This window comes from Pleurodeles waltl, chromosome 10 (genome assembly GCF_031143425.1).
Source record: "Pleurodeles waltl isolate 20211129_DDA chromosome 10, aPleWal1.hap1.20221129, whole genome shotgun sequence".
NCBI lineage: Eukaryota > Metazoa > Chordata > Amphibia > Caudata > Salamandridae > Pleurodeles > Pleurodeles waltl.
In genome coordinates this window covers 750,592,006-750,606,041 of record NC_090449.1, presented here as the reverse complement: position 1 = coordinate 750,606,041, position 14,036 = coordinate 750,592,006, and positions in this window count along the sequence as shown.

Genomic DNA, 14,036 nt, shown 5'->3' with positions numbered 1-14,036 from the left:
CCTTAGAACTGTTAATTAATATGCTTAGAGTACAGGATAAGGCCATAAGTGCCCAATCTGTAGAAAAAGTAGCTAATGGTTCTCAATCTGATCCAGGGACTCCCCCAGGAAAAGGTTCAGGAAAGAAACTTCTCAGCCTGCCCATTACTAGACAGTCTAGCATAGTTGGTACAGAGGTTGAATCACATCATACTGATGATGTGCTCTCACATTATGCTGGTAGCCAAGCTGTTAGGGTGCCCTTTGTAAGGGACAGGTCTCCTTCTGTTCATTCCCATCATACCTCTGTATCTAGAAATGTCCCTCCCACCCACCCTGATGACAGATTGTTAGAAAGGGAGCTCAATAGATTGAGAGTGGAACAAACCAGACTGAAGCTCAAGAAGCAACAGCTGGATTTGGATAGACAGTCTTTAGAAATAGAGAGGGAAAGACAGAAGTTGGGTTTAGATACCCATGGTGGCAGCAGCAGTATTCCCCATAGTCATCCTGCAAAAGAGCATGATTCCAGGAATCTGCACAAGATAGTTCCCCCTTATAAGGAGGGGGATGACATTAACAAGTGGTTTGCTGCACTTGAGAGGGCCTGTGCTGTACAGGATGTCCCTCAAAAGCAGTGGGCTGCTATCCTATGGCTATCATTTAGTGGAAAAGGTAGGGATAGGCTCCTTACTGTAAAAGAAAATGATGCCAATAATTTTACAGTTCTTAAGAATGCACTCCTGGATGGTTATGGCTTAACCACTGAACAGTACAGGATAAAGTTCAGAGAGACCAAAAAGGAGTCTTCACAAGACTGGGTTGATTTCATTGACCATTCAGTGAAGGCCTTGGAGGGGTGGTTACATGGCAGTAAAGTTACTGATTATGAAAGCCTGTATAACACAATCCTGAGAGAGCATATACTTAATAATTGTGTGTCTGATTTGTTGCACCAGTACCTGGTAGACTCTGATCTGACCTCTCCCCAAGAATTGGGAAAGAAGGCAGACAAATGGGTCAGAACAAGGGTGAACAGAAAAGTTCATACAGGGGGTGACAAAGATGGCAATAAGAAGAAAGATGGTGAAAAATCTCAAGATAAGCATGGGGATAAGGGTAAAACCAAAGATCCCACTTCAAATCTTAAACACTCTTCAGAGGGTGGGGATAAAACAAATTCTTCCTCTTCTTCCCAACCTGCACACATTAAAAAGCCTTGGTGCTTTGTGTGTAAAAATAGAGGCCATAGGCCAGGGGATAAGTCCTGTCCAGGTAAACCCCCTGAGCCTACCACCACTAATACATCAAGCTCTAGTGCCCCTAGCAGTAGTGGTACTAGTGGTGGGACTGCTGGCAACAGTCAAGCAAAGGGTGTAGTTGGGTTCACTTATGGGTCCATTATAGAAACTGGGGTAGTCAGTCCCAAGACAGTTTCTGTCACACCTAGTGGCACTGGCCTTGCCACACTGGCTGCTTGTCCCCTTACAATGGATAAGTACAGGCAGACAGTTTCAATAAATGGTGTTGAGGCCTTGGCCTACAGGGACACAGGTGCCAGTTTCACTTTGGTGACTGAAAACCTAGTGCCTCCTGAACAACACATCATTGGACAACAGTATAAGATTATTGATGTCCATAACTCCACTAAGTTTCTTCCCTTAGCTATAATTCAGTTTAGTTGGGGTGGAGTTACTGGCCCTAAGCAGGTGGTGGTATCACCTAGCTTACCTGTAGACTGTCTCTTAGGTAATGACCTAGAGGCCTCAGGTTGGGCTGATGTAGAGTTTTATGCCCATGCAGCCATGCTGGGCATCCCTGAGGAATTGTTCCCTCTCATTTCAAGTGAAATGAAAAAGCAAAGGAGAGAAGGCCTGAAAACTCAGGATCCCTCTCCATCAACAGGTAAAAAGGGTATCACAGTATCCCCTAACCACCCTACCATTCAGGATACCATTCCTGTGGTGGGAGAAACCTCTCCTGGGGTGGCACCTGTTCCAAGGGAATCATCAGCTGGCATAACTGGACTCCCTGAGGTAGAAGTACCTCTCTGTGGGATAACTAACATTGGTGACAAAAAGAGCACCATTTTAGTTAACATGGAGCATCCCTCCAACCCTCCCAGAGAAACTTTAGTGCAGAAACCCTGTACTGCCTCACAACACTTAGGACAGCATCCCTGCCCTAGTGTGGAGCTCATAGGACAGCATCCCTGCCCTGCTCCAACTCAAGAGAAACAGCATCCCTGTTCTCTCTTCCAGCCAAATGGACAAAGTTTTTGCCCAGCTATGGCTTTACTGAGACAGCATCCCTGTCTGGCATTTCCATCATTACAAATAGGTTCAGTGGATAATTCCCACTGCTCTAAACTAAAACTTACTGATAGAAACTCTGAAAATACATCTTCACATTGTTGGTTAGCTAAAAAACTTCAAACAGGGTGGTTTACATCCCCACAGGGAAGTAACCATATAGTGGATGATAAAGGGAGTAACCAGTCTATTGCAGAGCTACTCTCTACTTATCACCACTTAGACAATAAAGTCTCAACTGGCCAAGGTTAGCCTTATTGTCCTTCGTTTGGGGGGGGGTTGTGTGAGAAGGTAGCCTCTTTCTAGCCTTGTTACCCCCACTTTTGGCCTGTTTGTGAGTGTATGTCAGGGTGTTTGTCACTGTTTTCACTGTCTCACTGGGATCCTGATAGCCAGGCCTCAGTGCTCATAGTGAAAACACTATGTTTTCAGTATGTTTGTTATGTGTCACTGGGATCCTGCTGGTCAGGACCCCAGTGCTCATAAGTTTGTGGCCTATATGTATGTGTCACTGGGACCCTGTCACACAGGGCCCCAGTGCTCATAGGTGTGCATGTATATGTTCCCTGTGTGGTGCCTAACTGTCTCACTGAGGCTCTGCTAACCAGAACCTCAGTGGTTATGCTCTCTCATCACTTTCAAATTGTCACTAACAGGCTAGTGACCAATTTTACCAATTTACATTGGCTTACTGGAACACCCTTATAATTCCCTAGTATATGGTACTGAGGTACCCAGGGTATTGGGGTTCCAGGAGATCCCTATGGGCTGCAGCATTTCTTTTGCCACCCATAGGGAGCTCTGACAATTCTTACACAGGCCTGCCACTGCAGCCTGAGTGAAATAACGTCCAAGTTATTTCACAGCCATTTTACACTGCACTTAAGTAACTTATAAGTCACCTATATGTCTAACCTTTACCTGGTAAAGGTTAGGTGCAAAGTTACTTAGTGTGAGGGCACCCTGGCACTAGCCAAGGTGCCCCCACATTGTTCAGAGCCAATTCACTGAACTTTGTGAGTGCGGGGACACCATTACACGCGTGCACTACATATAGGTCACTACCTATATGTAGCTTCACCATGGTAACTCCGAATATGGCCATGTAACATGTCTATGATCATGGAATTGCCCCCTCTATGCCATCCTGGCATTGTTGGTACAATTCCATGATCCCAGTGGTCTGTAGCACAGACCCTGGTACTGCCAGACTGCCCTTCCTGGGGTTTCACTGCAGCTGCTGCTGCCAACCCCTCAGACAGGCAGCTGCCCTCCTGGGGTCCAGCCAGGCCTGGCCCAGGATGGCAGAACAAAGAACTTCCTCTGAGAGAGGGTGTGACACCCTCTCCCTTTGGAAAATGGTGTGAAGGCAGGGGAGGAGTAGCCTCCCCCAGCCTCTGGAAATGCTTTGTTGGGCACAGATGTGCCCAATTCTGCATAAGCCAGTCTACACCGGTTCAGGGACCCCTTAGCCCCTGCTCTGGCGCGAAACTGGACAAAGGAAAGGGGAGTGACCACTCCCCTGACCTGCACCTCCCCTGGGAGGTGTCCAGAGCTCCTCCAGTGTGCTCCAGACCTCTGCCATCTTGGAAACAGAGGTGCTGCTGGCACACTGGACTGCTCTGAGTGGCCAGTGCCACCAGGTGACGTCAGAGACTCCTTGTGATAGGCTCCTTCAGGTGTTAGTAGCCTTTCCTCTCTCCTAGGTAGCCAAACCCTCTTTTCTGGCTATTTAGGGTCTCTGTCTCTGGGGAAACTTTAGATAACGAATGCATGAGCTCAGCCGAGTTCCTCTGCATCTCCCTCTTCACCTTCTGATAAGGAATCGACCGCTGACCGCGCTGGAAGTCTGCAAACCTGCAACATAGTAGCAAAGACGACTACTGCAACTCTGTAACGCTGATCCTGCCGCCTTCTCGACTGTTTTCCTGCTTGTGCATGCTGTGGGGGTAGTCTGCCTCCTCTCTGCACCAGAAGCTCCGAAGAAATCTCCCGTGGGTCGACGGAATCTTCCCCCTGCAACCGCAGGCACCAAAAAGCTGCATTACCGGTCCCTTGGGTCTCCTCTCAGCACGACGAGCGAGGTCCCTCGAATCCAGCGACACCGTCCAAGTGACTCCCACAGTCCAGTGACTCTTCAGCCCAAGTTTGGTGGAGGTAAGTCCTTGCCTCACCTCGCTGGGCTGCATTGCTGGGAACCGCGACTTTGCAAGCTTCTCCGGCCCCTGTGCACTTCCGGCGGAAATCCTGTGTGCACAGCCAAGCCTGGGTCCACGGCACTCTAACCTGCATTGCACGACTTTCTAAGTTGGTCTCCGGCGACGTGGGACTCCTTTGTGCAACTTCGGCGAGCACCGTTTCACGCATCCTTGTAGTGCCTGTTTCTGGCACTTCTCCGGAAGCTACCTGCTTCAGTGAGGGCTCTTTGTCTTGCTCGACGTTCCCTCTGTCTGCAGGTCCAATTTGCGACCTCCTGGTCCCTCCTGGGCCCCAGCAGCGTCCAAAAACGCCAAACGCACGATTTGCGTGTAGCAAGGCTTGTTGGCGTCCATCCGGCGGGAAAACACTTCTGCACGACTCTCCAAGGCGTGGGGGATCCATCCTCCAAAGGGGAAGTCTCTAGCCCTTGTCGTTCCTGCAGTATTCACAGTTCTTTAGCCTAGTAAGAGCTTCTTTGCTCCAACCGCTGGCATTTCTTGGGCATCTGCCCATCTCCGAGCTGCTTGTGACTTTTGGACTTGGTCCCCTTGTTCCACAGTTACCCTCAGTCAGGAATCCATCGTTGTTGCACTGCTGATTTGTGTTTTCCTTGCATTCTCCCTCTAACACGACTATTTTGTCCTTAGGGGAACTTTAGTGCACTTTGCACTCACTTTTCAGGGTCTTGGGGAGGGTTATTTTTCTAACTCTCACTATTTTCTAATAGTCCCAGCGACCCTCTACAAGGTCACATAGGTTTGGGGTCCATTCGTGGTTCGCATTCCACTTCTGGAGTATATGGTTTGTGTTGCCCCTATTCCTATGTTTCCCCATTGCATCCTATTGTAACTATACATTGTTTGCACTGTTTTCTAAGACTATACTGCATATTTTTGCTATTGTGTATATATATCTTGTGTATATTTCCTATCCTCTCACTGAGGGTACACTCTAAGATACTTTGGCATATTGTCATAAAAATAAAGTACCTTTATTTTTAGTATAACTGTGTATTGTGTTTTCTTATGATATTGTGCATATGACACTAAGTGGTACTGTAGTAGCTTCACACGTCTCCTAGTTCAGCCTGAGCTGCTTTGCTAAGCTACCATTATCTATCAGCCTAAGCTGCTAGACACCCTATACACTAATAAGGGATAACTGGGCCTGGTGCAAGGTGCAAGTACCCCTTGGTACTCACTACAAGCCAGTCCAGCCTCCTACAGGGGCCCTCTTACGGGGGCCCCTGCAGTGCCCATGCCATTGGCATGGGCACTGCAGGGGCCCCCAGGGGCCCCGCGACACCCCCTACCGCCATCCTGTTCCTGGCGGGCGAACCGCCAGGAACAGGATGGCGGTAGGGGGTGTCAGAATCCCCCATGGCGGCGCAGCGAGCTGCTCCGCCATGGGGGATTCAAATGGGCAACGGAAAACCGGCGGGAGACCGCCGGTTTTCCATTTCTGACCGCGGCCAAAGCGCCGCGGTCAGAATGCCCAAGGGAGCACCGCCGGCCTGTCGGCGGTGCTCCCGCCCCCGTTGGCCCTGGCGGTGCAACACCGCCAGGGTCATAATGAGGGCCCAAGTGTGCAATGGGACTGGAGGGGAACCTGAAAGCCCGTGGTACCAGCCGGCTTGCCTCCTCCTGCGGGGGTTGTCATTGCTGAAACAGACAAGGAGCTGCTAAACATGAGAGCAATTGTTTCCTCTGTTTCCCTGTCCGCATGTTTGCGGGCAGGGAAAAAAAGGAAACCTTTGCTCCCAGCAAGCAAGAGCTGTGGTAGCAGGGTTGTGTTTTCTCTGACTTGCTCGGAGCTGTCAAAGCTCCCGTCAAGTCAGAGAAAACAGCTATGTCCTGGGGGTGCGTACCCCAGAACATAGCCGTATCTGGCCGTGATGGGTGGTGGTCCCCAGGGTTATTATTGGCTCCTTCAGGGGTGCGATCGGCCACCCTCCAACTTTTAACTTTGCCCCAGGGAGGTGGTGGTCCCCTAGGTGAGCGGGGGCCACACGCCCACCTTATTGCCTTGGGAGGTGGTGGTCCCCAGGTCTGGGGGTCTGCATCGAACCTCCTACATCATTTTCATTCAGCCACGGGAGGTGGTGGACGTTTAGTTTTTTCAGTGAATTTTTATAAGTAATTTTAATGACTATACATTAATCCAAACACCAGGCCCTGCGGCTAACCCCCCTTTAAGAACCCAACCCTGCACCATGCATGGCAGCTACCCAACCCCACACCATGCACAACCTTTGGCCGTGCATGCTGGGGGTTGGCTTCAGGGCCTGGCCTGCGGACAATACCCTGTAACCACCCAGCCCGGCATCACACATGACAAACACACAACACCTCGCTACGCACGACCTTTGGCCTTGCTTGGCGGGAGATGACAGCAGGGCCAGGCCTATGGCCAGGCCCTGTACCCAACCCCCTTATAGCCATCCAACCCCGTACTACGCACAGCAACCTCCCAACCCACGGGCCACATACTTCCTTTGGCCAGGCCCTGCGGCCAACCCCATTATTACTACATAACTGAACAAAAATAACACTTTCTCTGAAACTGGCTCAACATAACACTCAAATTAAGCTGCTGAACATGATGGCAGTTTTCACATCAGGGATTGGCACGAAAATCACTAACGCTAACAATTTAATAACCAAAGCCCAAAACACAGCTAAGGCTTGGACACCTGCAGGCCCTTGTGTCTTTTCATCAATTTCTGAAAAATTAGTGACTCTTCCAGGAATATTAAGCAATCTTGTTGATGATCTGAAATGCGCCTCTGCAAGCGCTAAGGCTACTAAAGCTACTCACACCTAGATGTTGACTCCAACGGCAATCTCCGGGCACAGAAAATGTCCCAACCGTTGCCCATCTGCCGGCATAGCCTTCAAAGAAAAACCAGCGCAATGGGCGAAAACACAGAGTGAAGGCCACAGGGAGGAAAACCACCTACAACTTCTTCAGCAGCCAAAAAGTACGACCCAAATCACCTTCCAGATTCAATGCAGGAGAGCAGGAGGGAGGTCCGGAGGTGCAGAGCAACATCTCCCCGAGCTCTTCCAAGGTACACTCAAGCAACAGCCCCAGGATGCTACTCTAGCATGCTTGACAAAATATACATCAACGGCCCTCCAAGGGGGGGGTCATCGGGATTCGCAAAATCAACCATCCAGTTAAGCACAGGCCCTTCAACAAAAAAACTTTCTCAATAGCAGGGAGAACTCATTGCTAGCTCTCCCATAGTCAATGAGAGCACACAGTTTATTGTGTTCACTGACTATGCAAGAAAAACATGCTAACATAAGGTGGCCCAGGATTCGCTCCTCCCCAGCACTGTCAACTTGATGACTCAGGCCTCCAGCAGCTACTCACAGCCCGTATTAGTTACTCAAGCATCCTCTAGCCCTCAACTAGCTACAGACGATGTGAAGTTCAAAGCTCTGGAACCTCCTTCATTACAACTTACTAGCGCAATCCTAATGTACCCTGAATACCAGTCAAGAGGAGCATTATATCTGCTTAACAAGCGCAACATCCTTCATCTGTTAAGCCAAATACCTGCCACCATGAACTTAACTCCAGCCGACATGATGTTAGTGGAATTTTTACCATCTTGATCAACGAAATCATCAAGGTGACTGGGTCTTCCAATGAAGCTGCTAACTTGGTTTTGGGGGCAGCAGAACACTTTAAGAACTGGGGCATTCAGGTTACTCCTGCTGCCGAATCGGCATATCCACACCTTCTACTCACGAAAAGAGTTAACTGGGGCTTTCATATCATCAAAAAAAGACCTGATTGATATCCTAAGGAGCATACAAAGTAAGTCATCATTGCTCCCCAGTCCACAAGATGCTTCTAGAACATCGCAATCTCTTAAAGTACATACTGATCGTTAAAATTGGAGCTGGCTCCCAGCAACCCTGACGTCAACAGCAAAGCAATTATGAATAAGCAGACCAACTGCTAGAACCCTAGAGTCAAAGGAAGGACTCAATTTATGCTCATGGAACATCATTGGTCTACTTGACAAGCTAGGTGAAAAAGAGACATTGAACAATCTATCCTCCTTTCAAATAATCTTGCTGCAGGAGACTTGGGCCAAAATAACTCTAGCCATCCCAGGATATGTGAATTATTACATTCCAGCTACAAAAAGTGATCATTATGTTCGTCCAAACTGAGGTTTTGCTATTTACATCCCCTCTGCCATACAAGGAAGCCACCTTGTGCACTCAACCAACTGCAAAAACTTAAAAACTGTCCTGCTTTCTCTGAACCAAGGCTGCCTAAACCTCAATTTAGCTCTTATGAATATCTGCATCCTCCCAAAATAGACCACAAATTGGCAATTAAAGCACATCTTGTCAGGTAAATAGAAGAGCTGCAGGACAGTCCATCCCACTTTGAGGTAATCCTCTCAAGAGATTTTAATATGAACCTACTGGGCACGGAATGCTCTGACAAAGTAATCGTGATTCAGAATGTTTTCTGGCAGGTTCCGGATCAAATTTCAAGTGGAGTCTTTAAGACGGACAAATTTGGGGGGTTATTTATAAACGGTCTGGAATTCATGAACTTACGAGTAGTCAACGGTCGTTTCAACACAGACCAGCCCCCTTCTTTACTTTTCACAATCAGAAGGCACGCACATTAATCGACTTTATGGTTCTTTCATCTTTTTTGTTTCATCAAGTTTCAAAGTCCCAGATCACAGTGAGGAATGAAAGCGATCACCTACCACAAGAACTGTTCTTTACCACAGCCATAGACCACCATGATCCAACAGATGCATCGCAGCGCATTACATATACAAATAACTGTAAAAAGTCATTAGACAACACTTTTGCTCTATAAGAAAATGCCAAACAAAAGAAGATTACAATATCTGATTACGTAACTTCTGTACAAGCAGCCTGGAATCAGTTTGTTGAAGAATTTGTAGTCTCCTTTCTGCATAAGTCAGGATCATCTAGACACAATATTTGCCTTAAGATAGCAGCACCAAGCCATGAAACTAGGGCACTATAACGGAATTTAAAAAGAGGTCTACGCATATGTCAACAACACCCTAGAGATACAGCCTTAAAGACTCTTGTGTCCAAATCGAGGTCTTCCTACAGAAAACATTTGTGGTAATGTCAAAGGGATGTGCCATCAAGTTTAGTGACTACACTTTTGTATGCACTCAAGATAAATAGGCACACAACATTATGGAGGCATGTGAACAGCCTGAACATGACAGCATTAAGCTATAAAAAATATTTCTGAAGCCACCTGGCACTAGTATCTTTCCTAGCATTTTGACTCTTCAGTTCAAAAATCAACCCATGGGTGAGATAAAGCTAGTCTGGCATCTTCGATCATTCAAATGGAGGCTAGAAACCTTAGGTGTCTACTTATTCAACCGGGAGCGGTTGAGCGGCGAATAACAGGGAGGGGGCTCGAGGTCCCAATGAAATTCCTGCTGCGCTTTTTAAAGAAGGTTAACTCTTTTGGCCGACCTGTCTGTCTGCACTTTATAACAGCATAGCCTCCTCCAATTCTAGCACGCATTCATAGAGAGGCTCAGTAATCTCCCCAGTTTTTAAAGCGGGTTCAACTAACGATCCAGAAAATTATCAGCTAATAGTACTTCTGGACATTGAATCAAAGATAATTGCGGGTCGCCTCCTGGAATGACTAGAGGCCTGGGCTTCGGATAAAGACCTAATCCTGTTTAATCAATTCTAAAGGGATGACCACAACAGCCAACCTTATGGCACTATCCACTGACCACGTGACTGAACTTCAGAAGGATGAGTTGAGCCTCCGTGACAGCTAGCTATACAATGATCTCAACAGTGAACGCTTAACCCGCTGTACTACTCTTGCATGGATTCACATTGTTATTTGTGTTAGCTATGCTGAAGCATGTTTCCAGTAATGTCCCAGCCTACTGACACACCAGAAGCATCTTCTCATTCTCACAGCCATTGCCCTGTGCATGGCATACTTATGACTGCATGTGGAACTATTATGACTTTCAGTTTCATAACGTGCTGCTCTGTGGGTCCTCCGTACATCTAAGGTTATCTTGGGCCAATTTTTTCATTTTATTATTATGCGCCTCAATATATAGCTGCTCCCTTGCACGCTATATTGTACATTTAACCCGAGTCTCACTGCTGATTGTATGCGATCTACTCGAATTAGCCTAGGACTCGCATGTAATATAATAAATATGTGGTGTCTTTGCTAAAATTATTGTTAAAAATGAGGTCTCTGTTTGGCAGTCAGTTTGCACTTTGTCCAACCAGGGACACTCACTCTATTCAGGGCAATAGAGATTCACACTTAAAATAACCCTTGCCCCCCACTTGGTAGTTTGGCACAACCGGTCAGGCTTATCTCAAAGGCAATGTGTAAAGTATTTGCACCAATACACACGCACACAGTAATACAGTGAAAACACTACAAGATGGACACCTCACTAGTGTAGACAAATAGGCAATATTTATTTAAATATAAGAAGACAAAAACGGCACAATCCAACATACACGAGTAAAATTATGAATTTTTACAATAATAGAATATTACTAGAAAACAATAGAAACGTTGTTAAACAGAGTACCTGGTTTGTGTAAAAAATAAAGCAGCACAGGCGAGTGTGCACTGGAAAAGTCAGTGATGCTTCAATTACTTACTCGCAAGTGAGTCTGTGCGTTGTTTCTTCTCTGGTCGGGCAGGCGATGCGTCGTTTTTCTCTCCAGCAAGAGAGTGAAGCATCGATTTCTGGACGGGGCACCTCGAATCCACGCAGGTTCACTTTCATTTTGATGCCCAGCGATGATGAGTGCGAAATCCAGACTCACGGTGATGGAAAACCACGCTGCATGGTTGTTGCACCGTTTTCAGCAGTTGCAATCGTGTGTTGCGTCGTCTCTCCAGCCGCAAGGCAGGTGATGTGTCGATTTCCCAGCAGTGATACAGGCGGTGCGTCGATTTCTCAGCCGCGATGTAGGTGGTGTGTCATTTGTACAGCCGTGTTGTAGGTGGTATGTCGAAATTTTCCCTGCACAGCTCCTGTGCATACATTTTCACCTTGGTTCTACCAGTTTCAGCTTTCAAGGGCCCAGGGACTGGATAGGGCACCACTTGGCAGGGCAGGAGTCTCAGCAGAGGGTCCACGTACTGGCAGAGGAAGTCTTTGATGGCATTGAGACTTCAAAACAAGAGGCAAGCTCAGTCCAAGCCTTGGAGACACTTCACAAGCAGCAATATACTACAAAGTCCAGTCTTTGTCCTCTTTTAGGCAGAAGCAGCAACTGAAGGCCAACCCAGCAAAGCACAGTTACAGACAAAGGGGCAGCACTCCTCCTCCAGTTCTTCAGCTCCTCACCTTGACAGAGGTTCTTCTAGGTTCCAGAAGTAATCTAAAAATATGGGGGTTAGGATACACTACTCATACCCCTTTCTTCCTTTGAAGTTGGCAAACTTCTAAGGAAAGTCTCTGTTGTTGACAAGATCCTGCCTTGCCCAGGCCTGACTCCAGACTCACACCAGGGGGTTGGGGACTGCATAGTGTGAAGGCAGGCACATCCCTTTCAAATGTAAGTGACCAATTCTCCGTCCACTCTAACCCAGATAGCTCATCAGGATATGAAGGGTACACCCCAGCTTCCTTTGTATCACTGTCTAGTGGAGATTCACAAACAGACCAACTGTCAGTCTGACCCAGACAGGGAATACACAAGCAGGCAGAGTCACAGAATGCTTTAAGCAAGAAAATGCCCACTTTCTGAAAGTGACATTTTCAAACTGACAATTTAAAACCAACTTTACCAAAAAATGTATTTTTTAATTGTGAATTCGGAGACCCCAAGCTCCATATCTCCATCTGTTCACAAAGTGAAATGCACTTAAAAGTTATTTAAAGGCAGCCCCCATGTTAATCTATGAGAGGAATAGGCCTTGCAACAGTGAAGAATGAATTTGGCAGTATTTCACTGTTAAGGCATGTAAAAACATACCAGCACATGTCCTACCTTTAACACACACTGTGCCCTGCCCATGGGGCTACCTAAGGGCTACCTTAGGGGTACCTGACATGTATAAAAAAGGAAGGTTTGGACCTGGCAAGTGGGAACACTTGCCAGTCGAATTGGCAAGTTAAAAACTGCACACACAGACACTGCAATGGCAGGTCTGAGCCATGTTTACAGGGCTACTCATGTGAGTGGTACAATCATTGCTGCAGGCCCACTAGTAGCATTTGATTTACAGGCACTGGACACCTCTAGTGAACTTTACTAGGGACTTACTAGCAAATCAAACATGCCAATCATGGAAAAGCCAATTACACCTATAATTTACACAGGGTGCCCTTGCGTTTTAGCACCGGACAGCAGTGGTAACGTGCCCAGAGTACCCAAACCAGCAAAAACAAAGTCAGCACACAGTCAGAACATAGGAAGCAGAGGCAAAAAAGACAAGGGAGACCACACCATGGATGCCAGGTCTAACATGTGTCCCTCACAGCTGAAAGTGGGGAAAACTACCCACAATCATGGGAGTTCTCATCACTACAGGGGAAGAATCTGGACAGACCATCAGCATTGGCCTGATCTGTTCCAGGGCTGTGTTCCACTGTAAATTCCATTCCCTGTAGGGAGATGGACCACCTCACCAGTTATTAGTTCTCACGCCTCATCTGCATTAACCATCTGAGGCGCCTGTGGTCTGTCTGAACACAGAAGTGAGTCCCAAACAGGTAGGGTCTTAGCTTCTTCAGCGGCCAAGACAACAGCAAAAGCTTCTCGCTCAAGTGCACTCCACCTACGTTCCCAGGGAAGAAAGCGTCTACTAATGAAGGCTAATGGCTGTTCTCAGCCCTCTCATTTAGTTGTGCAAGTACCACTCCCACACCATCCTCTGAAACATCAGTCTGCATGACAAACTCCTTGGAGTAATCAGGCGCCTTCAGCAGGGGTGCTGTGCACATGGCTGCCTTCAGGGCATCAAAAGCTGTCTGGTAAGCCTCAGTCTAGATCACCTCTTTGGGTTGCTTTTTGGAGGTTAACTCAGTCAAGGGAGCAACAATAGTGCTATACCCCTTGTCAAACCTCCTATAGTATCATGTGAGACCTAAAAAGGCTCTCACCTCTGTCTGGGTCTTGGGAGGCTCCCAAGCCAGAATGGTGTCAATCTTTGGCTGCAGGGGTGTCACCTGGCAACTCCCCACCTTGTGTCCGAAGTACACCAAAGAACCCTGTCCCATTTGGCTCTTACTTTTGTTAATAGGAAAGTCTGCCTTCTGGAGAACCTCCAACACTTTTCACAGGTGCAGCAAGTGCTCCTCCCAGCTCGAGATAAACACAGCAATGTCATCCAGGTAGGCTGCACTGAAGTCCTCCAACACAGCCAAAACCTGGTTAACTGACCTCTGAAAGGTGGCAGGGGAATTTTCATCCCAAAGTGCATCACACTGAACTGATAGTGCCCATCTGGAGTGGAAAATAAATGCAGACCTCTCCTTTGCCCCTTCAAGTAGAGCAATCT